This window comes from Lates calcarifer, linkage group LG14 (assembly GCF_001640805.2).
Source record: "Lates calcarifer isolate ASB-BC8 linkage group LG14, TLL_Latcal_v3, whole genome shotgun sequence".
NCBI lineage: Eukaryota > Metazoa > Chordata > Actinopteri > Centropomidae > Lates > Lates calcarifer.
In genome coordinates, this window is record NC_066846.1 from 11196064 (window position 1) to 11219950 (window position 23887).

The 23887-nt window shown below is 41.2% G+C and overlaps 1 protein-coding gene across 1 annotated transcript in view; it reads left to right on the forward strand.

Annotated features, from left to right (window-relative positions):
- The window catches only part of LOC108874151 (astrocytic phosphoprotein PEA-15), a 47879-nt gene that overhangs the window by 14158 nt on the left and 9834 nt on the right, over window positions 1-23887 (forward strand). The gene's annotated exons all lie outside the window — the stretch shown is intronic.

The following is a 23887-nucleotide window of genomic DNA, read 5'->3' on the forward strand; positions in this document are numbered from 1 at the left end:
GTAAATGAGGACGTCAGAAAATGTTTTCCGCAAAGGAAGGAGGTTGAGGTGGAAGGATGGATCAACAAAACACCACTCCTTTCCTTTTTATCAACAGAAGAGGTTTTGACTGTAACCAAGTGGTTATTAATGTAACCGTGGTATTTGTGTAGTTGTAGAGGGCAATTGCCTAAGTTGTTGTTTAATTTGGAGGAACTCTCCACATTTTACAGCTGACTTTCAAGCCTGTAGGTGGTAACGTGATTGTCGCTTTAAGCTTGATTTGCTGGGGGTCAATGAAAACCCCTTATAAGCACAGTAAACATGCACGTGTTTGGATTCCTACCTTAACCCGTTCTGTGCAGCCTCTTTCTCCGTCGTCTCCACCGTGGCGGACGAAACAGCAGCTGCTACAAAGGCAGTGATAGGCAGGCAAAACAAACCCAGAGTCACAGGCTAACACTCCTACATATGCTTCACACTTGTAAATACCACAGGGCCAACAATGGGGGGAGACAAACGTGCTGTCGAAGGCACAATGTTCGCGCTGATAACAGCCCGGGAAAGGTGAGAATGTGGGTTTGTGCAGGTGTCTGTCAAATACAGACACAGACCTGAAAACATACAAATACACCTACACAGTGTGACAATGTGCAGGAGATGAAGTGATGGGTGGTAGCTGGAGAAAAGTGTCTCAGTCGAAGGTGCTATTGTTGTTTTCCTAAACAAACTTTAAGTAGTGCATCAGCTCATTTACATGATGCAAACACGTGAGCAGGAGGTTTTTCTCTCTCTCTCTCTTGTCTGTCTTTCCAGCCTTGCCCAAATGCTCCAGCAGCATTTTTCCATCGAGCCATCGGTCCATCTGGGATCTGGCAGGAGCCAAACAGGATCTGATTTTTTTTTCTTTCCTCTTTTTTTTTTTGTCTTTTTTTTGTTCAGTGAGCCGCTTGAAGTTATTTATGCAAAGGTACTGAGAGCAAAGTGAGTGGGAAACGAACCCTGCACCATCAAAGTCAGAGTGGGCCTTTTATCAGCATTGCTTTGCATGTCTGTGTAAGTGATTTTGACCCTGTGTGTGTGTGTGTGTGTGTGTGTGTGTTCATTGCCTTAGTTTGCATATTGCTGAGAGACAGACAAAGAGGAGGAGAGAGGGAGTATGCTGTACGAGCAGCGGAGGTGTTGGTGTTGTGTTCAGGGTAGAAAAGCCACGTCATGGCCCTGGCTGTACTCTCCTTCATCTGCTACAGTCAAAATGTCTCCTGCTGTTTTTCTCTTAGCAGATATAAATGGATATTCCTGCTTCTGGAGGATTCAGGACAAACTGCAGCTTCATGGGACAGTTGACACTTTCCTGCCACACAATTGACAGAATGCTGAATTTAACGGTGCGGTCCCTGCTCCAGGCTGACAAATAGTTCGACACAATACCTCCCTGTTAAACCACAGCATGTCAGTTTCACACTGGTTTTGTACGATGGTATTTTCTTGTCTTTGAACTGATCCTGTTTTCCTGTTTTAACTCTTAGTGTTAAGCTAAATGAGGGATATGTTTGATTAGTCAAGTAAATGTTTGCTAGTTGTGATGTTAATGCCAGGATGTTGTTTCCATGTTGCCCCAACAACCAGTGCAGTTTGTTTTCTTACTTTTACATTTGTTGACTCGGCTAAATTTGAATTTCCATTCAATCAGTGCAGAAGTTAGACCCCAGGAACGTCCCTGTAGCTAAACTGAACCAGCCACTGACTGCTTTATATTTACTGGACTGACTAATCTAACTCTGCAAGAGAGCAAACAAGCAGCTTTCCCAAGTTGTGCTGTTAAAATATATCAGAATATTTCAACCTGAACCATCGACACAAAGTCTGTGACTCTGAAAGTGGAAAACTTGTAGAGTTCATTTAGAGAAAAATATTAGTAAGAGACGTTCACACAACGTGTAACGGCTTGAGTTCTCATAATGTAAAGTTTGTCAAACAAAACTAAAACGAAGCATCAGAATCGAGAGGGCAGAGGATCCAGTTCAGATGCAACAGACTGGAAGATGTTGAAAATGGTGGAAGAGAAAGAAAAACCAAACGTGTGAGATTACGTGAGCGGCTCGGCGAGAAAAAGAGAGATGTGACGATAGGAGTGAAGGAGAGGGAGGGTGGAGGTGGCAGAGATGTTCAGGGGGTAAATGGAGGAAATATGTGCAACAAGGTGGGAGGAGGCGGCGGGGTAGTGAAGAAAAGGTGTTGGAGACTGTGAGGGTGTCAGAAAAGAAAATGAGAGGTGTGTTTGTGTGATTTGTGTCTGCAGCACTCGTCTGCACTGACGTCACCTCAAGTGTTGCATGCCTTTTTCTCCCCAAAGAGATAAGTAGATGGATGCTTGGAAGAATATCACAGCAGGAGAAACACATTTTAATGGTTTTATTTCAGCTCATTAAAGGAGCAGTTCAACATTTTTGAAACTGTGCTCATTTTCTCACCAGTTGCTTTTCAGCTTTTTCTCAGGCTCTCCGTCAAATATTGTTTCCTATAGCATTGCCTGCTTTTGTTGAGGGTGGTCACGCCATCGAGCTGAGGATGGGTTGGCACCACCTTCTCTAATCAATTTCCAGGGACACACTCCTGATGTGAACAAATTATCAAAAACGTTTCCCAACACCTGTACGGACCTTTTACACGTATTGGACCTCATACAGTAAGTGTATACTTTAGTCTTACGTTGACATCCGTATCCGTCAGTGGAGTCTTTTTAAGCAGCAGTGCTCCACGTATTCACGACTTTGGAAGCTGTAATTTGGACTTGGCGTGTGTTGCCATGTTTCTGCCAAGAGGTGAACAAGATGGATGATGTATTTACTCACAGATTAGGCGTCAAAGTACCTGCTGTAGTTTCCTTCACCTTCCTCTATCTGCTCTGTGGTTAAGGCTTTAAAGCTCATGATCAGTGTTTTGGGGTGAAAAGTGATGTTCCTTCTCTGCCTCCTGTCCACAGAGCATTAGTTCTTCTTCAAGTGATGAATTCACTCTGTGAACTTTAACCCCCTGAGGAAATGAGATGCCGTTAGAGTGTCTGCTTTGCCATCTGGCTCTCATCTTCTCATCAGGAGACGGGTTGTAAACGTGTCTTAAACACAAGTCAAAGCTGACTGAAAGCGTGTCTAAAAACAGGCTGCATGAGTTTATCATCTCCTCACCGCCTCATCCTTCTTTTCACCCCGTCGTCTTCCTCCTCTCCCTCAGGCTTCTCTCTGCTTGTCTTTTTAATTTCTGTGCTCATGCCCCCATACACACACACACACACACACACACACACAGACGTCATCAGCTGATCACAAGAAAACCTGCCCTGTCTGATTTTCTCGATTATTGGCCAACCAATCAAAACATCTGACAGCGTTTCCCTGCAGGCTGACCGTGTCTGAGTGTTTCTGGCTCTTAGTTAGTTTTCCCGCCTGAATACCTGGCCACCTGTCTGTCTGGCTTTCTCACTTGTTGTTGAGGCAGAGCTGCACATTTAAGGGCAAAATTCATATCCTTGTTTTTGTTGAATAGTTGATGATTTGAAGAGAAAAATAAAAAAAAACTTATCTTAAATAGCCTTTACATATTTTAGCGTTTTAGTTTCACACATTTTCAAATCACCACTGAAATGTCAAGTGTTTCCTCATAAGTTGAAAAATTCCTCTATTACTTAAAGTATTTAAAAATAAAATCAAAATAGTTTTTAGATTCAAAAATGTACACAGAGAGACTCCAACTTTTTGCAGTTATGAAGAATCATCCTCATTTAAGACAGTGCTGTGGTACATAAGTCCAGGACTTGATCTTCAGGACTTGAAGTACTGACTGCATTCAGAGACGAGGACTCTAGGTTGTGTTTTGACCAGTGTTCAGTCGCTTTACCATCAGTAACGGTGCTAAAACCCAACCTTCATGACTCAGACTCAGCGCTGCTTTAAGGGAATAAAACTTAAGTTCAAAACAAGAAATTGTCACCAAGTGACATGATTATTATTTATGGGAAGTCAAAACAAAGATGAATGCATGTACGTTTGATTGGTCAGGAATCCGGAGCTGAAACAGTCCAGAGTCTGGAGCCTTTTGGCTGCATGTCAACTGACCATTTAAGACGTGACAGCTACTTGTTAAACACCTGTTACGACACCATAATTTTCCCACAGAGAAATTAATGGAACTGAACATTAGTGCAGTTTGATATAATCATGGCCAATTCAGTCTTCACTGTCAGATCAGCTCAGAAAGGTGGGTCAGTCTCACAGTAAGTTGCTATTAGTGGTAAAATGCTCCTAGATGACTTTTCAGCAACAAAGTTGCTTCATTTTTTTGTTTGTTTGTTGGTCCCTTGGTCACTAACTAGACGTCACAGGTTTTCATGCATTGCCGCACGCTCACAAAAGCCTGCAGCGTAGTGTTGATGAAGGAGCAGCGGGAGGAGGTGAGGAAGAGCTCCGGCGTGAAGGAGGCAGAGATGAGGAGGAGAGATATTTCTGACTTCACAGCAGCACGTCTGGAGAGGCTGACGTCAGCTCATGATTTGCACCTTTTGTCACATTTTGCCTGGAAGTTTTTTTTTTTTTAAACTCAAAATGATGTCGCGGTCTCGATCCCGCTCGTGCACAAACACACAAACAGACCAGAAACACACACACTCAGAAAAGAAAGGGGAAAAAAAAACAAACTTGTGCATCCTCATTTCATCTCCACACGCTCTCTGCCCCTCCCCTCCTCATCCTCTCTCCTCCCAGAGGCACAAAGATATTTTTATCTTCCATAAAGCCCAAACGCTAATGAAGCATCGACGACACAAATACATTTCCATGATTTTTCATATCTGGCTCAAACCACCGCTGCTGTGACACACCACAGCATCTCTGTCTGCTGTTGTGAACATAAACTGTCACAGTGCATGAGAGTCAAGATTATCCCGAGTCGTGTCTGATGCATTTCAATGGTAATTGTACATTTAAAACAGCCATTTAATCACATATTTGGTCTTTAAATCTCATTAGGTGAAGGAGGCAGCGAGGTGAGATGATTCCACTTACTTCCAGTCCATTTACTTGTTTCAAGCATTTTCATGAAACCGTTGACAGTGTCATAAAATAAGACCCACGGCCGTCGCAACACAATATGACAGACCTTGAAATGAATTTATTAGCATTGGAAATGAGTGAAAGTAGCCAACACAAATGCCAGGTTTTGTCATGTTTTGGGAAAACTGAAGATAAAATGATATGATTGGATGAAATGCAGTCATTGGAATCCCTCAGTATTTTTTACTGCATGAGGACGATCTGTATCTTTAGCTGGTTTCTACAGGGAATAATTCCCTTTATTGTTGCTGTATCATAAGATTCAAAATCACTGTTTTCATTGTCTGAAATCTATCAGCTCAGACACACACGGACACACACACTCTGATGTCATATAATCGCTATCGAGGGATGTGCCTTCAGTCTGCATGATGCAAGAGACTGTCATTGAGCCTGACATTTGGAGGCAGTTTAACTCGTCAACCTGTGGCTGAACAATAGAAGAACCAAACAAGGCTCCAGACTACATCCTGGCAGCACATGATATCATTCCCCTACAATACTGGGAGATTAGTGCGAAGAGGATTTGATATACCTGCTCTCTGATCATTTATCATTAGGGTTTATGTCAGATAATCCTCATACATATACATATGTTTGATGCAATGCATCATGGTTAAATCTCGTCACTGTGAAGGCAGTGGATCAGCTGATACAGTAGCTGTGTTTTGTCTTCGCTGTCAGCGCCTCACTCTGCTCATGCTGCACCAAAGATCTGTTATCTTAATGATTTACTCAGGTATTACACTGAGGCACTGTATTAAATTAATCCCATTCACTTTCTTGTATTATATGTTTTTTAAAGAACGACTGTCTACTCAGTTGAGTTCATCTGACAGATGAATTTTCAACTGAATGTCACTGAATATGAGCAGACTGTTAGAGTTTGAAGCAGGTATCGTTACAAATCATCTGACAGATGTGCTGGCTTCAGAGAAAAATATTGAAAGCTGTCGAATAACATCTGGCGTTTAATGTCTGTTCGTATAAATAATCCTGCTTTACTTTCTTTGTTCTGACAGTTTGTGATTTAAATCAAGTTGTAGACTCTGATTTATTTAGGGGAAGTTCTTGTAAGGCTGCTTGCCTTTAGATTTGGCTGCTCTGGTAAAATGAAAAAAGGAAGTTTTGTTTCTGTCTTTGCGGTGTCAGTACAGGAAGTTAGGTTTCCAAGATTGAAAAAAAACAAACAATATGCAGCCCTGAGTCAGTTCTGCTGAAGAAGACGACAAGATGTGGCTGAAAGCTCCAGAAAAAGCTGGTAAATGGGCTCGAGTCACTATTTTTTTATTCTTCTCTGATCGCTGATTGATAAGAAGCTAGTAAAAATCAAAGTGCACTTACAGTTTTGCTTCATTTTGTCCTAAAATGCTTGTTTAATTTATGAATTTATAAGTGAGGAAATAATATTTTATGGCTGTTTAGAAAAGGTCTGCCCACAGAACTCATTTCACTGCCAGGAGAACAGAAAAATATCTCTAAAAGCTCCAGACAGCAACGCCTGCCTCATCAAAACAAAAGAAAATAACCTTACTAATAGCAACACCAGCAGCTTAAAACCACTTGGAAGCATAAACAGCTTGTAATGACTGTTGACTGTGCCGACTTATCAGGTGCTGAAGGTTACTGACTTGCTTACAGTAGCTTAGCCGCGTGGGGGGGGCAGGTTTTAATGGATTAAAGTATTCGACCTGACGGTGGTTCAGTATTGTGGCGGTGCGTTGCGTGACTGCATGCTGCCATCGTCTCATTTGGCCTGACCGCTGTCACTGCGGGGTCACCGAGTCGTGAGGTCTGTTCCAGAATAAACAGGGCTTTAGTTTGATTAGAGGAAGTACAAAGGACTGTGTGTATCTCTGTGTGTGTGTGTTTATACATGCACAGCCTCTATAACTCACTGCTGGTATTTGTGCACATGCTCCAACCCATTTACCTTCATATCCTCCTTGTCAGTCTTCTTTATTTCTCTTCCTCTCATGCAGACAGTATCTTTTCCTGCATCCTTATACACCACATCTGGTCTCTCTCTCTCTCTGGTTTTAGTCACGGCCATCTGGTCTTTTCCTGCAGCCACGATGAACCGTTTGCCATTTAGAATTTAGATTAAGCAGAAGGCTAGCTCCAGTGACGGGGGATGGAGTAACTCACTCTCTCGCTCACACCAGAGCGCTCGTCCACGTGTGTGGTACATGCAGCTGTTCATATTCACGCAGCTATTCATGCATACAGTTAAAGACATTATCAGCTATTGTGCAGATCTGCAGACCATGAGGTATTCACAGTATCAGCCACAATTACAGAGGGTTATAAAGGCGACAAGAGCCTCAGTATTTCATGTCCTGTAAATTTATGACCATCCTGTTCAGAAGTAATCCCACATAAAGATTAATTTGTAGCCTACATATGTGTATGTGGTTATGTTTGAAATAAGAGGTCGTCCAACCTTTTAAGTGTTTCCTGCCGCTGTCATTCACAGTTGGTTCATGCAACTAAAACATTGTGGCTAAGGGTGGATAACATTGGTGGTCACCGCTAGAAGAAACAAGTGTTGACTGATGGATGGATGCTCTTTGTACAGTAAATATGAAGCTACCTCAGAGTGAATGAGGTAGCTAGCTAGCTTAGCTTAGCATAAAGACTGGAAGCAGGGAGTTAGCAGCTAGCTAGTAACAAAATTCACCTACAAGAACCTTTAAAATATCTTTATCTTTGTTTAATCCATTAAAAAAAAGCATGCATTTATGCTAACGTTAGCTAACTAGCTGCTGGTTGTACTTTAGCTTATTGACATGAGAGTGGTGTAAATCCCTGAAGACTTTATTGACTTTATTGGGTTGCTAAAACTACAAAAGCAAGTTAGCGCTAACCTTGCTAACGTGTTCACTACATCAGCTTTCTTTAATGATGATGATATGTCCGTGTTTACAATGAATTCATACAAAATATCGTCAGTATTACATGTGCCGTGTTATCAGATGTGTGTCAACTCTGCAACATGCAGCCTAAACATGTTCCTGTGGATAAGTTTAGGTGTTTCCCATACGTCTTTTTGAGAACATAACTTGACAAATGAGAGCTGCTGTCTGCAAAATGTCTCTCCATAAAGCTGAGCCCTGAGGGAGAGAATTAGAGCGAGAGAAGAGGAAGAGGGAAGTGTTGAACAAAGCAGAGGGGATTAGCTCCAGTTTTAATTCCGATGGCGAGTCCAGCTGCTGTTTTTTTTTTTTCCTTTTCCTCCCTCCATCCTTTCTGCTCTCCCTCTTTTCCCCCTTCCCTCTCTCCCCCTCTCTCTCCCTGTTTCTCTCTCGTCTTCTCTGTCTGTCTCTCTCCCTTGGCGGCTGCTGTTTTTTCCGCTGCCCTATACCCGGGGCCAGGAAGTGTGTCCATGGTGACAGCAGGAAGTAAAGCCTTGGCTGGTCAGTCACAGCCAGGTCTCCACGGCACGCAACACGATGTCTGCAGCTCCTTGAAATATCTCGTTTCCCTATCCGTCCAAGCCCTTGGAGGAGCTAAATCTTTCATTTCTTACAGATCTGATGATAATTTTGACTCAAAGGCAGAAATATAATCCTAATTTTATTGAATCAGACAGATGAAGACACTTGCACAGGCTCTCTTGCCTGTGTTTTGTTTGCTCAGTGATGTGATACTGTGTGTAGGTATGTTATAGTGTACATACGCATCTGGTTTTACTAATAAATCAGTCCCCGTCTGCACAGAACAGCATGTTTTGCTCTGTCTCCTCCACTACTGAGCAACAAATCCAGGACTCTTTTCATTCTTGAACATGCATTCACACTCACACCCTCACGTTTTGTATTTATTCCCGTGTTCACTCAGCGAAACACTTCGATTTAGCTGCTGAAAGTCTCCCCTGGTGTTTCTCTCTCTCTCTCCTTCAGTGACCTTTACCCTCTGGCTTTACGCAAGCTTGTGCCAAAAACTAAGGGGTATCTGTATGCAGGACACATCCACACGGTGCCCACAGTGTGTGTGTGTGCGTGAGAGAGAGTGTTGTGTGTTTGTGTGTCATTTGGTTGGATGGATTGTTGCCTCTGCCCACACAAACTCCACACTGATGCTGTTCCTCTATAGCTCAGAGAACAGTGAGCGGGAAGAAGATGCCAACATACGTGTAAACAAATTAACACACACGTGTGAATAAATAAAGATTGTTAGGTACATGAATAAGATCATACAAAGATTCTTGGTTGGATATGAGTACCTGTGCAGATATACACAAAGATGCAACAATAAGTCGGCTTCATTAAGCTGCAGAATATGTGAACTTTACAACTAAACTTTCCTTGGATAGTGGCAGAAATGTCAGCAATGCATGTCTCAAAACCTCCCCTAGTAAAACAGAAACTAAAACAAAATTAGCAACCTCAAAAAGTAAATTCTCTTCTTTCCCAAGAGAAACTAAATCTGAGGAGCTCCTCGCTGAAAAGGGTGTAAAATAAACCTCAATACATTTGTTTTTTCTAACAACAGGTTTAACAACAAACCAGCAGGTTCCACCATCAGCCCTCTTCAGGAAGCACAAAGCTTTAATCAGCTCCACATTCAGCTTATTATCACGTTTCATTCAGGTTGAACATGGGATTGTTTGAAGGTTTGATTGACCAACTCGATATAATGGAAGAATCTATTCTATGAATGCCTTAGATTATATCTATTTCCTTTATTGTGCTCAAAATCATGATTGACTTGTTGCATAGTAACAACAAATCCTGATTTTAGAATTTGTCTATTTTTTTCTTGACAAATACGACACTAACTACTCTAAGTAGTTTCCATACATATCAAGGAAGATGAGTAAACTATATGAGGAAGATACTTGTTTTCATGCTTTTATGGGATTTACTGACACAGTCTGTTGGTTGGTCCACCACTTTGGTCTAGACTGAGACAGCTCAAAAACTCACCATGAAGGTGATTTTAGCTTTGTTGTGTGTGACACCTTTTCCTGAACAGATTCAACTTTTGAGGTTTGCCATGTAACGTTGCAGAGATATTCATGGCTCCCAGACAAGGTAACCTAATGACAGGTTTAAGTTCCTCCTTATTTTCTTGGTCTCTCCTCTGCAGCCATCGCCATTTATTCTAACAAAACTAGCATGTGTGAAATGCATGCGTTTTTAATGGCAAACATAAAAGCTTTCAACGAAAAAAGGAGCAAAACCAACCGTTGTTTATTTGAAATGACACAGGCGATTGCTGAAATTAAGTTTAGAAAAAGGGGTGAAAAGGATGGTTAAAAAAAATTATAGACAAAATAATAGAAAGGATTGTTAAAAGATGAAGATGTTTGAATCAACAGCACTATTTTTACACACAGCAAATCATCTTTTCTCCTCAATGAAAAATGGGCCAGTGGCCTATATTCTCCGGCGCTTCACTGCTTCTCCCCAGATTAGCGCTTCCTCCTTTCCTCCGTCTCCCTCCCTCTCTCCCGCTCTCCCTCGCTCTGGGCTTTTGAACTGATAAGTGCTGGCAGTGCTCGCTGCCTCATTGGACACAAGGCCGTCTATAAGGAAAATGACCGAGCCTCTTCCTTTCTCTCAGTCCCTCTCCTCTCCGTCATCTATCCCCCTCTCATCCCACAATCCTGAGCACAGTATCACTCTCTCAGCTCTTCCTCTTCACTGTCCAGGCCTGTGTTGTGAATGAGACGGGAGCGGTGATAGAAAACGTGACCGACCGGACAGGGGTTAATCCCGTGGTAAAGGGCAGGGAATCTCTTCCAGGTCATGCAGAAACAAACAGGACAACTGAGAGAGAAACAGTTGGACTTACAGGAACAGGTTGAGGAGGAGAGAACAAGCAGAGCAAAGCAGCTGAACGAGGGAAAAAGACAGGAGAGGATGGTGTTACACAAGGTGTTTTATTTGGCAAGCGCACACAGGCAATGTTCTCTGCAAGAGAGACATCAAAGTAAGATTAATGGTCAGAAATCAATTCTAATGTTTCCCGGCAGCAAGATGCTGCTGTGATGATGACGACTTCAAAGCCTGCCCTGTGCTGGGAGGCGGAATAAGAGGACTTAAGAAGAATAAAAGTGAAAAGTAATGGTGGAGCGGTGACGACGGAGGGAGACACCGAGACGTGTTAGTTGAGAATGATGTGGATGTAGAGAGGACAACGTTGGAGCATCGATGTTTGACCTTTCCTTGGCAAGATTGTCTTTTAATTTGAGTTGTGTGTGCATGAATGCGTGTACCGGATGTCAGTGTTACACTCAGCCTGTGAAAAATGACTGTGCAAAGAACATAAATGTAACCTTCGTTTAAAATCCACCTCCCTGAAAACTCACATTTTGCAAAGTAGAAAGTTGTTTTATAGGAAAAGGTCTTACTGAGTGTTTCGCCTTTAATGGACTAACTTAACTATTAGCTCATCACTGGTATGAATAAATCATTATGTGTCCATTACTGAATCCATTTCATATTTTGAGATGTGATGAGAAATCATGTCAGCAAAATTATAGTATTTTCAGGCCAGAGCTGTAGACTGTAGAAGTGACTGAATGTAACTAAGTAAATTTACTCAAGTGCCGTACTTAAAGATTTGAGGTACGTTACTTGATTAGTTCCATTTAACACCTTTTCATTCTTCTATTCCACTAAATTTATTTTAAAACTATAGTTACGTGAATTGAAAGTTTTTAACTGAAAGTTTCAAGTTCTGTTACGAAGACATAGGTAGACCTTGCATGGCCACACACTGACGCTTACTCATTAGCCCTTTAACAGTCAGCGTTCAGAGAACTGACTCTGAAATACTTGTCCTCTTGGACTTGACTTTCTGTTTCTTTGAAAAGACTTAAAAACAACTCTGCTACACCAAAGACTAAAGAAATATTTCATCCACGTTTCACCAGCTGAGATGACTCACGATTGATACCACACATACAAGCTGCTGAGTTTTCTTTCTCTGAAGCTCAGGCTTAGGACCTATGAAATCTGGAAGGAGCTTGGACTTTACTGCTTTTACCTCTTGTTGGAAAGAGCCAGTTGATGATACAGGCATTTGGGAACACTTCTGCAAAACGAGCTGGTGTCTAATTTACTTTTTTACCCCGTTGCCACATCAGCTTGAACCCAGATAAGCAACTGCAATGAATGGATGGTAACATTTGCTCATAAACCACGTGATCAGTTGAATTTTTGTGATTTTTGGGTGCATTCCAAAACCAGACAGGCACAGGGTTTGTTTGAGCTGCTTGGCTGTGGTTTTCAGTTCCTAACAAAGCTCTGAAAACATCTCAGCTACTTCCTGCCATCTGACTGTCGACTGATGGTGATTCAGCGCCATACCTCATCGTTGGTTTCAGGCAGCACACCACGTGGCCAAGTGGAGCTAGTTTCCTCTGAGGGAGCACCAAGGTCAAGCATACATCAGGCACTCTGATCTAAATCAGCAGCTTGTGGCCTGAATCTGCTAGACCTTACTGATGCACCGTAGCCTCACAAGAAAAGTATGTCCTGCAGCTGCGACTGTCAAGAAATTATTTAGACAGCAGATGGATTTTTCAGGAACCCAGATAGAAAAGAATGCAGTGCCTAATCCATCTTAACACCAAACATTTCACCGTCCTGTCAATGTCATCAACCTGTGTGCTTTTATTGCAGCGTCTGCTCCTGGTTATTCAGCGCTGGTGAGATAATCCAGAAGTTTTGCAACAGCTGCCGGACTGCCAGAGACTGAACAGGAACCAAAATAAGCTCAGACAGAGAATCAAAAACTCAAACTGCCCCCAACCACCTCAGTTTTAAAAAAAAGAAAGAAAAAGGAGGCACAGCTGCATGCTAGCAGCATGGTGTCATTCTGTGGCGCAGCAGGATGCCGCGGTGTAGCAGTGGTGGATAAAGCTGTTAAATGGCGATGTGCAGCGAGGGCTAGTCGATGCCTGCAGTGACTGGACAGTGTTTCCTCCTCCTCGGTCGACCGTCTGCAGGGGGCGTCTGTTTGTTGTTTGCTATTTGACAAGAAAACTGCAGGGAGGCAGGTTGGATCGCTGGAGAGCCTGCGGCACTGAGCTCTGATCAGAGCCACTCAGATTCTGCAGTGGTTTACACATGTTTACACACTGTGTGCATACAGCATGTGATTTGTTTGATGTTCTGCGTATTTACTGCCTAAATCAGGAGTGTAAGCAAGGAGAGATTCAAGGTCTGTCAAGAGAGCCTGGAACCTTAACTTTTAGATGAGAAATTCCTCAGCAGAGGGTCATCAAGTTTATTTATCACTGTGGTGAGTTAGTAGTGGGCTGTAAAGTCGGAGCATTCCTTCCTGCTCAATCATACGTTTAGATGTGACACCGCTAATGGAACTGGCACGTATGAAACTCATTATCTTTAACAGCAGAAGTTTAGCTCGTTGGGTTTAGGTTATAGCTGACACTACTAATTGGGTTAAGCCAGGAGATATAAAGCGCTAAATCTGTAATAATTTAGTATTTTAGGTTAACATGGTGAGCTTGCACACAGAGAGCAACATTAGCTTTCATTTAGAGTCATGTTTCTGGCCACCTGAGAAATATAAGTCCAATACTCACCTCTGTTTCGGACTCTACTTTCCTTACAAGCTAGTTGCTAACTGTGTCTGCCTACTGTTTGGTGCTGGACATGTAGAATACAGTGTTTTTTAAAGCTTTTTCACAAAAAAACTTTAAAGTGCTTATAATCAGCATAACAATAGATCAAATGATGTGTAAGTGACAGAAAAGTATGATCCAACTCTGCAGCTCCCCACAGCCCTGCAGAGGCTTCACAGTGAGTTTCATCTCATTGTTTAGCTGTTTGACCCAGAATTTTGCTGTTGTAGTTCACTCAAAACACTTTCATACAGTCATTTCTGGCTGCAACAGGCAGCTGTTTTCTGCAAAAAAAAAAGCTCTGGTAATCCGACTGTACGCAGCCTGCTCAGCACCAAATGGCAGAGAGACAAAGTTGGCTACAAGCGGATGAGTATTTAGCAGGACTTTCATTCATCAGGTGACCAGAAACACTCCAAATGAAGATTATGTTGCTTTGTAATTGCTGGACGTGTGTTCTAACACTACATCAGCTCAAAAGGTGATGATATGTCAATATTGTGTTCACAGCTTGTTTCACTGCCCAAAGTGGCTAAAAAATCCAGTATGAACTAACACTAAGAGCTACGTACTTGATGATATAATATGTAAAATCAGTGTTTAGTATAATGTGATTTAAGCATCGGAAATTATAGAAATCAGCTCAGATTGTTTAGCAACATCCATTTAAATGCATGGGAGATACCAGCACTCACCAATGTAATTTAGAAAATTTAAAACAGTCTCCCACTGCACACACAAACTACAGTATATTATCTGTGAAGGCTGTTATCTCCTTGTACAGTAATATGTGTGTTAGCCATTACTTATTGTAGCTAATGCGTGTTGTTACTTCAGTAAATAAAATTCTGCTGCATTAGGCTGCAGTCCAATAGCAACAGAAAGATGTGCGGACGAATATGTATATAAATTTAAACTAAACTTAACACCAGAGGCAGCCAACGAGTCTCATTCAAGATTAACACACAGACACATAGACATAGACACATTTTAACCACATTCCTTGCCTTATAATTTTTTACAGTCAAGTTTTATAGTGTGTAAGCATGAATATGTGGGGAGGAAAAAACAGCCGAGCATGTGGGTTGAAGTGAAATGCTTGAAAGAAAAAGGCAATTAGTTTCACGCTCAAGAGATGCAAAATTATATCTGTGGTTGGGCAGGAGACACTTCTGACCTGAGAGTTAGATTTTGGAGGCGGACATTTGCTACGACCCGCAACTGTGAGCTCTTCTGCCTCCCACTCTCTGATCCCTCACCTACTGCTGCTCCTGCAAGACTGGAGATATATTCTGAGAGAGAGGGAGAAGCTCTGAGGATGAGAGAGATATAGGAAAAGGAGATGTATGGAGAGGAATAGATGATATGAGAGAGAAAAACTGAAGATCACTCAAGCTGTGGTACATTTAGAAAAAAAACATTGCCTGAATTAGAGAAAGATTACATCAGGTAATTATATAATTCTTAATTATTTTTTTATTTTTGGTTTTTGGAATAAGAGCTGTGCTGTTTTAGAATAGACACGGAGAGCCAAGCAGATTTTTGTAAAGTCGAGGTGAGTTTCATGGGAGATTTAAAGATGGCGAGTGGGCGGGGACTCCTACTCTCTGCCTCTCAGTCCATCTGAGTGAAACAGAAAAATATACTGAGAGAGGGAGAAAGAGGAGGGGAGAGCTCTGAAAGGTCAGGGTATATTTAATGAGAGATTTAATGAAGGAGATAGAGACTAACTGCTTGTACGCTCTGTCTCGCCGGGTAAAATATGAAGGAACGGGACAGAAGAGTACAAAGGGTGAACGAGAAGAAAGAATTAGAGGTAGAAGAAGATGTGCAGTATTTTAATATTAGTCTTTATTTCAATGCTTAAGTGCAGTTTGGTGCCACTTTGTCAGGTTGATGAAGGGTGGCTGCCGGGTTGTTTAAGACACAAAGAGAACCCTTTTCTTTTACAGTCTCGCAATGGCAAATAATGGAATGATGGGAAATTTGCCTAAATTGATAGTCAGAGTATCACTGGATAACTTTGATACTGAGGAAAACATGATGATTCTCAGGCAAGTTCTGCAGTTTTGCATCGTGCCTTTTTATAGGTGGAAACCGCTCTGATGACACAAAAGTAGCTGAAATGACAACACACCAAAATCCATGTTTACCTGCCCAATTAAAGGAAACCACCAGTATCAATGCTTTTAAAAGACTGTGTAATGATAGAATCAAACCACTGAGAGTTTGAGGAGCGAAGACAAAAGAACAATATGTGAGGGGAAAGAGTGATGGAGGAGGAGAGCAAGTGAAGGAGGGTAAAAAGGAAATATAGAGCTTGCAAAGGAACACCAGACACACAATGTCAGTATACATTGTATAGAAAACAGTGCAACAGAGTCTATTCTTCTATCCAGATCTCTGTCGGAGAGATTTTTGAGCTGCTATCCCGGTGGTTTTGTTGCCATGGTAAAATCTGAAGGCTTCTCTCCATGCTGAAATCCAGCACAGTTGGCCAGCGCCGGTGAGTTTGTGCATGCGTGTGTGTGTGTGTTTGAAAGAGACAGAGTGAGTGTGTCTGTTTGTGTGTGTTGTTGATAAAAGAGAGAGACAGAGGAGAAAGAGTTGCAGAGTGCGTGAGCATGTCTATTGATCATATGACTGTCACGATGTTGCAGTGACTGGATCAGCAACCTCAAATTGTCTCTTTGTATTCACCCGTGTGTGTGTGTGTGTGTGTGTGTGTAGTGTTTTCTGGCACTCTTTTGTATGTTGTATTGCCATGCTGGCTATGTGTTCAGTGTTCAAGAGTTTCAGTGTTTTAAATGCGCTAAAGAATTAACAATAATTAAGTGGAGAAAAGAAAATCTCAACACACGACTTCACTCAAATCATTTAAATGGGCCTGTGTTTTTGTATGTGTCAATCATCCTAGTGGGGGCTTTTACTCTGAAAGGGCTGGGGAGGGTGCGAGGTGAGGTGAGGAGGGGAGTGGAAGGGAGTTTGGTGGTGGTGGGGGGGGTTGGTTTCTGCCCTGTCGCTAGGTAACAGTCTCCAGGCCTAAAGGCAAAGCCAGGCCTGGTTTCCATGGCAACATCATTGGTGCGGAGGGTGAATGGCGTTTTGGCGGTTGTGGTATACGTATATATATATATATATATATATATATTATATATATATATATATATATATATATATGTTTCTGTGTGTGTGTGTGTGATCTCTGAACAAAGAGAAGCACTCAGCAGGTTGAGTATCACTGCAATTGAAGAAGAATGGGGGGGATTGGACAGAGAATAGTGAAATATGAGGCGTATAATGGAAAATAAAATGATAGAGTTGATCTCTGTAAGTGCACAAGGACTCAGCAGATATCATCACAGCTTACAGACCATTATCTTCAACATTTGTACCTGACATTATCTTTATTTGTACACACTTTGCCTCAGTGCTGCATTCACATGCTTGATAGAAAATATGGATCGACTGCTGGCTGTGTCTATTTTAAGCACAATGCATGTGGATATATGGTGGTGCCTTTATTCTGTGCTTGCAAATGCAATCAGAGAGAGAGAAAAAAATAGATTAAAAAATGAAAAATTAAGGAGCAAGAAGGAGAGAGAATAGGCAGTGGAGGGAAAACAGAGGGTCTGTCTGGGTGGATAATGGCCTGATTGCACAATGTAAAGCAGACTATGGTGGTGGAGGTGGTGGTGGTGGTGGGGGTTAACAGTTTAGTCACGGAGGGGAAGAGGAGCTCCTCAGACAGCATGGCATCCATTTATACCATGAAATCTACAGAAGTTCTTTCATAGCAAGTTACAGAGAGAGTGCAAAAATACCTGAAGCTCTAAACAGGAGGGGTGAGAGGTATTTACTCCCATTTACATTTGTGATAAAATAAAAAAAATAAAACTGTCGTAGCAGCTCTTGAAATTCAAGTTAAATTTAGTGCAAACATTTAAAAATTTGCATGGGGAATCTTGCTAGCTACTGCTGCTACTTGTAGCTTTTGCTGCACAGCTTATGCTAACGGAAAGAGGCGGAGTTAGGTGCCTTCAACTTTTTTCTCAAGGACTATTGAAACTGTACAGACTGCATTAGCACATTTAGGCTGGATATTTCCATCTTCTATATAGTCTTCATGCTAAGCTAAGCTAGCTAGCTGCTGGCTGTACCTGTTGAAGCTTGTGCGCAAGAAAGTTGTTACTAAAAAATAAAGAACTGCTCGAGAAAGCTGTGAGAGAAGAGAGATTTTAAACTGAGCATGAAAACCTGCTTTTTGCAAGTGCAGATTTTTCCCTCGCCGATTGGTCACACTTACGTGAATTAATTTGTTGAACATTAAAATGTTTTGTCACCAGTGAACTTCCATATTTACCCCAGCACATACAGCATTAACAGTATATGGAGTGGAGTCCTCTACAGATAATATTTGGATAGTTGAAAACAATGCCCATACAGAAACCTGTGTTTCTCCTGTGTGTGTGTGTGTGTGTGTTTTTGTCTTTCCCTTGTTCACTTTCTGCTTTGCTCTTGTCCCAGAAACCTGTTTTTTCCCTTTGTTCTAAGCTATCTATTACTGTTCAGACTTCAATTTATTATATAGCTGAATAATACTTTGTAATTTCAGTGACAATTCTTTCTCCTTGTCTGTCACTCTCACATTTAAAGACACACACACACACACACACACACACACAGGCAGCAGAGACAGAGGAACGAGCAGACAAAAGCATGTTTGTGTTCATGAGAATGTGAAGCACAGTGGGTCTCTATGTATGGAAGCAGTGTCAGGCTCGTCCCAGAGAGACCAGGGGGAGGGGGGAAGCGGTTGTTAGAGTTGAATTCATAGACTCTTGTACTTAGAGCATGACTACAATATTGCAGAAAAACCAAAATATGCATTTTCCCCTGAGTTTTCACCTTGACTAACATAACTTTTTACAAAACACTGATGCATAGCGATTATCTCTGAGTGAAATCATTGGGTACTCGTTAGTTGCAGCAAACTAACTTTCTGTGATCACTTAAGCATTTAGCCATTATAGCTGATCATGCAATACATGTGTTTCATTCATTGTCGTATTCCTGTCTCTGTTGTCAGGCAACAGTAAAAGCATTGATTTGACTCAGAGTTTAATACAGTTGCCAAGGAATTACTGTAAGACTTGGTTAAGACGTAGCATTTATGATGCATAGACATTTATTTTTCTGCTTTAATGTAACAACAGAACAAAGAGACTTGTCTTTGAGATTCACTGTGTTGTATTCGAAGCCAGTTTGTTTTCATTATAACTGTGAGATATTAAGTTGAATAAGTTTTTGTAATAACAAGATTGAATTTTCTAAAAAAAGAAAGAAGAAACACAGTAAACAAAAAAGGTGGCAAACAGAGCAATGACTGATAACCTCCTTATACTTTTTAACATTCAACAGAAAGATGCGTCAGAACTCTGGAAGCCCATGTGTGCCATTTTTCATACGTATCAGATACAAAGTCATAATTAGGAACCAGAAGAGAACTTATCTCTTTTGATTCTAATAAAAAAGAGAGAAGAACTACAAACGACTTTTGGGTATTTCACTTCAATAGTAAATTACTTCAGTAAATATCAATTATCATAATTTTTGCTGATTAATTTTAGCACAATTGACTTGTCATGAATTAAATAAACAAATCTGATAAAGGTTTTTGTAAATATATTGTGGTATCTTAAGAAAATGAAAGAAACTAAAACAAGAATGAAAAAGTAGATTTTTTTTCATAAGGAGAGGAGAAAAGGAGAAAATAATATAATAGACCAAAAAAGAATAAAAACTAAAAGTGTTTAAAAAATGCTAATCTCTTATGAAAGAATATAAATTATTAAAAGTACAAAATGTATTTAGAAAATATTTTTAAACATTAAAAATAAATATATTAATTATAGCATTTACATTTTTGAAGCATAGTCCGTACTGTATGTTTTTGATAGAAATATTTTTATTTCATGAGAAAGAGTTAAAGGCGACAGGGAGAGGGAGCGAAGTGAGGGAGGTGGTGGGAGAGAAACACTAAATGTATCCACTTTATCCATTGTTTTTTTTCCCCCCCCCCTTCTCCTCTAAAAGTACACAAAAGCAGCGCCAGTCCATTGTGGTGCAAAAGAGAGAGCAGGCAGGGCGACCTGGGTCGAGAGAGGAGGCTCAGGGACCAACACACACTCACACACACACACACACTACACACACATTCATTCTTTCAGTCTGCCTCCCTCCGTCCCGTCACACACACAATTCACAAGCTCATGAGTCTAAGCGTAGAAACACACATTCACTTGAGCGCACGCAAATACATGCAAACGTGCACACACACTATTCACGAACTTGCAATTGGAGACAGGGGACACACACACACTCTGACACACACATGCACACACACAGTATTCAGACCCTCGTCGTATTCACTGGAGTTAAGGTGCATATCCCTGCTCTCTCCCACGCAGCGCTTTGTGCTGATTGAGCAAGTTGCTCTGGTTTGAGAGGAGATGAATGTGACATTTAAGACTGAAATAACACACACACTATTTCTCTCTTTCTCTCTCTCTCTCTCTCTCTCTCACACACACACACACACACACACACACACACAGTAAAAGCGCTCTGTCATCGTTGTGCTCTTGCCCTGAGGCTGAGATCGTGGATCAGACAAACCAAACCAAATGCCACCATTAGCCATTAGAGAACAGACAAACAAATCTGACCTTAAATCAGCCTCTGGGACAATTACATTAGCTGTCATATCTGCTCTGGTCCTCTGCATTGTCCCACATATCACACACTGATTTGAAGACATTCTCACTGTTTGTCAGGGCACCATGCAGACCTATTCATCTAGTCACCAGTTTTTTTTTTGTTTGTTTTTTTTTTTGGGGGGGGGCAACAAAATATGACAAGCTCAGCTCTAAAGCACCATCTCCTATCCATATGTCCCTGTGAGCAAGCTAGAGTTGATTAAGTAAAGGTAGTATTGCTGCACAGAGAAATTCTCGTGCTTTAATAAAAATAAAGTTGCCATTTCAGTATGTAATGCTCCACAGTGAATGGGGGCCCTCTGGTGGTAGCTGCAGGTAATAGCGGCTACGTTATATAGGTCACAGCACTCATCACAGAGCTCTTCTGGGCTCTCTGTACGGTGTGTTTATCTGTGGTGAGACTGAGGGGATCAGAAGCAGACAGAGCTTCGTGCCAGTGCCCGTGATGCACTGCACTGAGCGGCAGCCTCTCGCCAGCTTCATGGATGCCAGGGACGGGGTGGGGGGGGCTGGGTTCTGGGTTTGGGGCTGCTGTGAAAAAAGGATAAAAAAAGAACAGTACGTGTGTAGATTCAAGCTTATGTTGATGGAAGCTTGTGTTTCATGGGAGAAGGGATCACTCCCCCAGAGTTAAAGAAGTGTCCCCAAGCAAGACACTGGATGCCATTCAGATCAAAAGCAGCTGTTTTTATGTGACCTTAATCGTGTCCACATTGCTGAACTGCTGCCTCATTAAGCTCACTCAGGGCTGGGGAAAATCGCACCAAAAAAACTGGGATAAACAGGTTCTTGGAAATCCCTGAGGCAGCCGTTTGATTGGCTGTGAAGTTGAAAATGTTGGAAACAGCACCTCCAGTCTGTGGCAGTGTCTTTGGCAGCCAAGCTATGTCTCAGCAACTTTTCTCCTTAAATTCCTTGAGTCCTCTGTCATCAGACTCAACAGGGCAGGAAGAAATATTACACCATTTCTTGTAGTCCAGTAATGTTTTAAAAAAGGATTTTAGCTGGTATAATAAGTCATGTGCTTACCTGATTTATTATTTGGTTTAGTCCACGACACATCTGATTTAATAACAGTATTATTAAGATATTAATTGATTCATTACTTTAAAGCTGAAACTAGTTGTTCATTAATTGATGAGTCAGTACAGAGAAAAATAATGTGCAACCATTTAATCATGTCAGTATTGTCTTATATAATAGTAAAGTGAATATCTTGGAGTTGAGGACTGTTGGTTGGATAAAATAAGACATCTGAAGACGTAATGTTTTAATGTGAGGGGCACAGTCTTTTTGGTGTTTTGTGGATGAAATATTCAAAATATTATTGGCAGGTTAATCAATAATAAAAAAAAATATCTTCATTTGTGTTCATTTTTCAATCCAACAGGCCAAAACCCAAAGAAATTCAGTTCGTCAAGATAAGAAAACATCAAATATTCACATTTGGAACCAGAAGAGAATGTGAAAGTAGTGAAATTTAAATATTTCTGCTTAAAAATTGACTTTAACACTTTATCACTTATCATAATTGTTGTTTTTCTGATGAATCTGACATGATATGAATATTTTCATGTACCACCTGCATAAGTCACTGATGTTTTGTTCCCTTTTTACATCGTGCAGCTCAACAACATATCTACAGTAGCAATTGCATGGATATTTGCAATCATCTGGATAAGAAGATGTACATAAATAGCATGACCTAAATATGTTAATAACTGGGACATGAGCTGCAATCTGCAACTCTGTGTCCATGAACTGTAAAAGCCTGCGTTTGCCTCTTGATGTACTTTATTTGCTTCTTCTAAACTGACGCAGCTGAACAGAGCAGACGGCCTCACAACATGTCTGAATCACTCTGTCTGTTTTTCTGTCTCTCTTTCACTGTGGGTTTTTTTGTCTTTTTCTCGCTGGCTGCCTGCCGCCGAACAACAACTCACATGCCAACACACACACTCCCACACACACTCACACACACGCTGACAAATAGCCCATCTTTGTGAGGATAACCCAAACCCTGAGATCTTGACAACACTCATTCCTTAAAGCTAGCCTGATCCGTAACCGCTGCATGCCTAAACACTGAATCAATTCAGCCGCTGTTCCCATCCAGACTGGTACCAGGGCAGGATTATGACAGTTGACGTGTAGAGTTCTGTGGCCACAGATACCACAGAGCATTTATATTCACTTAGTCACGAACATTTGAGATGGATGTAGATGGATGGATGCATAGTACTGGTAATATACTGTATATCAGTGCAAGTTAAGAACTGTATTGTTTAAGGTTGTACAGTAAGGTGCAGGACTGAGGTGTAAGAATGGACAAACCAATCCCTACTAATAAAATCCCTAACAGTGAGTCTTTAACCTCATATCAGTGTATCTGCAGATACAGAGCATCTATCTGAAATTGTCTCTTTGCCCAAATTTAAAATCTGTATATTTTCCTGCTTGAAAGCATTTTGTGTAAGGCGTTGCAGAGAGGATGAATGTAACTCTGACTGACCATATCATGACCCAATTCCTGCTCTTCTTACTAAGTTTAGTTTTATTGGTGTGTTGACGGATGCATTCTTTAAATAAATGATCAACTTGTGATAGAATAAGCCAAATTTGACTAAGACCTGTTTCTGTACTTCCAGTGCAGAAATGTTGTTCTTCAGTTTGTCCACCAGAGGGAGACAAAGCTACAGAAGTTTCTACAGCACAGTTTGAGTTGATTTGATTAAAAGCAACCAATAACTCAGTTTTTTTCCCTCTCTTGGTACATGATGCTGTGGGTCAAAGCCCATTTTAAGGTACTTGCTAATATATGTGGAGGCCACAGATCCCATCAATCCCATGAAAAGAGGAAAGCCAACAATGCCTTAGTCTGCATCTCTGCACTCTCCAAATTCTCTACCCCGTCTGTACCTCTCAGTCCTAAGCCTGTTGGTTTCTACAAAAGATGTAAAAACAGCTCGCTCTCTCTTTTTTTAATAATCTCCCAAAATATCTGAGCATTGTAGTTTTAAGCAAAAGTCGCCCTGGAGTAAATAGCACATTTGTTGGGGACTATTTTCAGCTTTGGATTAAAACACATTTGGTGCTTTAGTGAGTATTTACGGCAGCAGGACTGAGTGTGTGGGACTGACCCAGAATAAACTACAATGCTGATTTTCATTGTAGTGAAGAAGCATGTCACCCAGTGTAATAGTGTTACTCTAATGTGTTTTGAGGAATAAGCTTTGGCTACACCATCAGTATTTGTATGTGGGATCAATTTATTGCTGGTTTTGAATATCACCACTCTTATCCTTTACATGAAGATCATCACAAGTATTCACCATAAATAGATAATCTTATGATGGAAAACAAAAGCTGACTTAAGTCTTTGATTGACTGAGTGCACAGATCTGCCCGTTGAGACTTTCTAA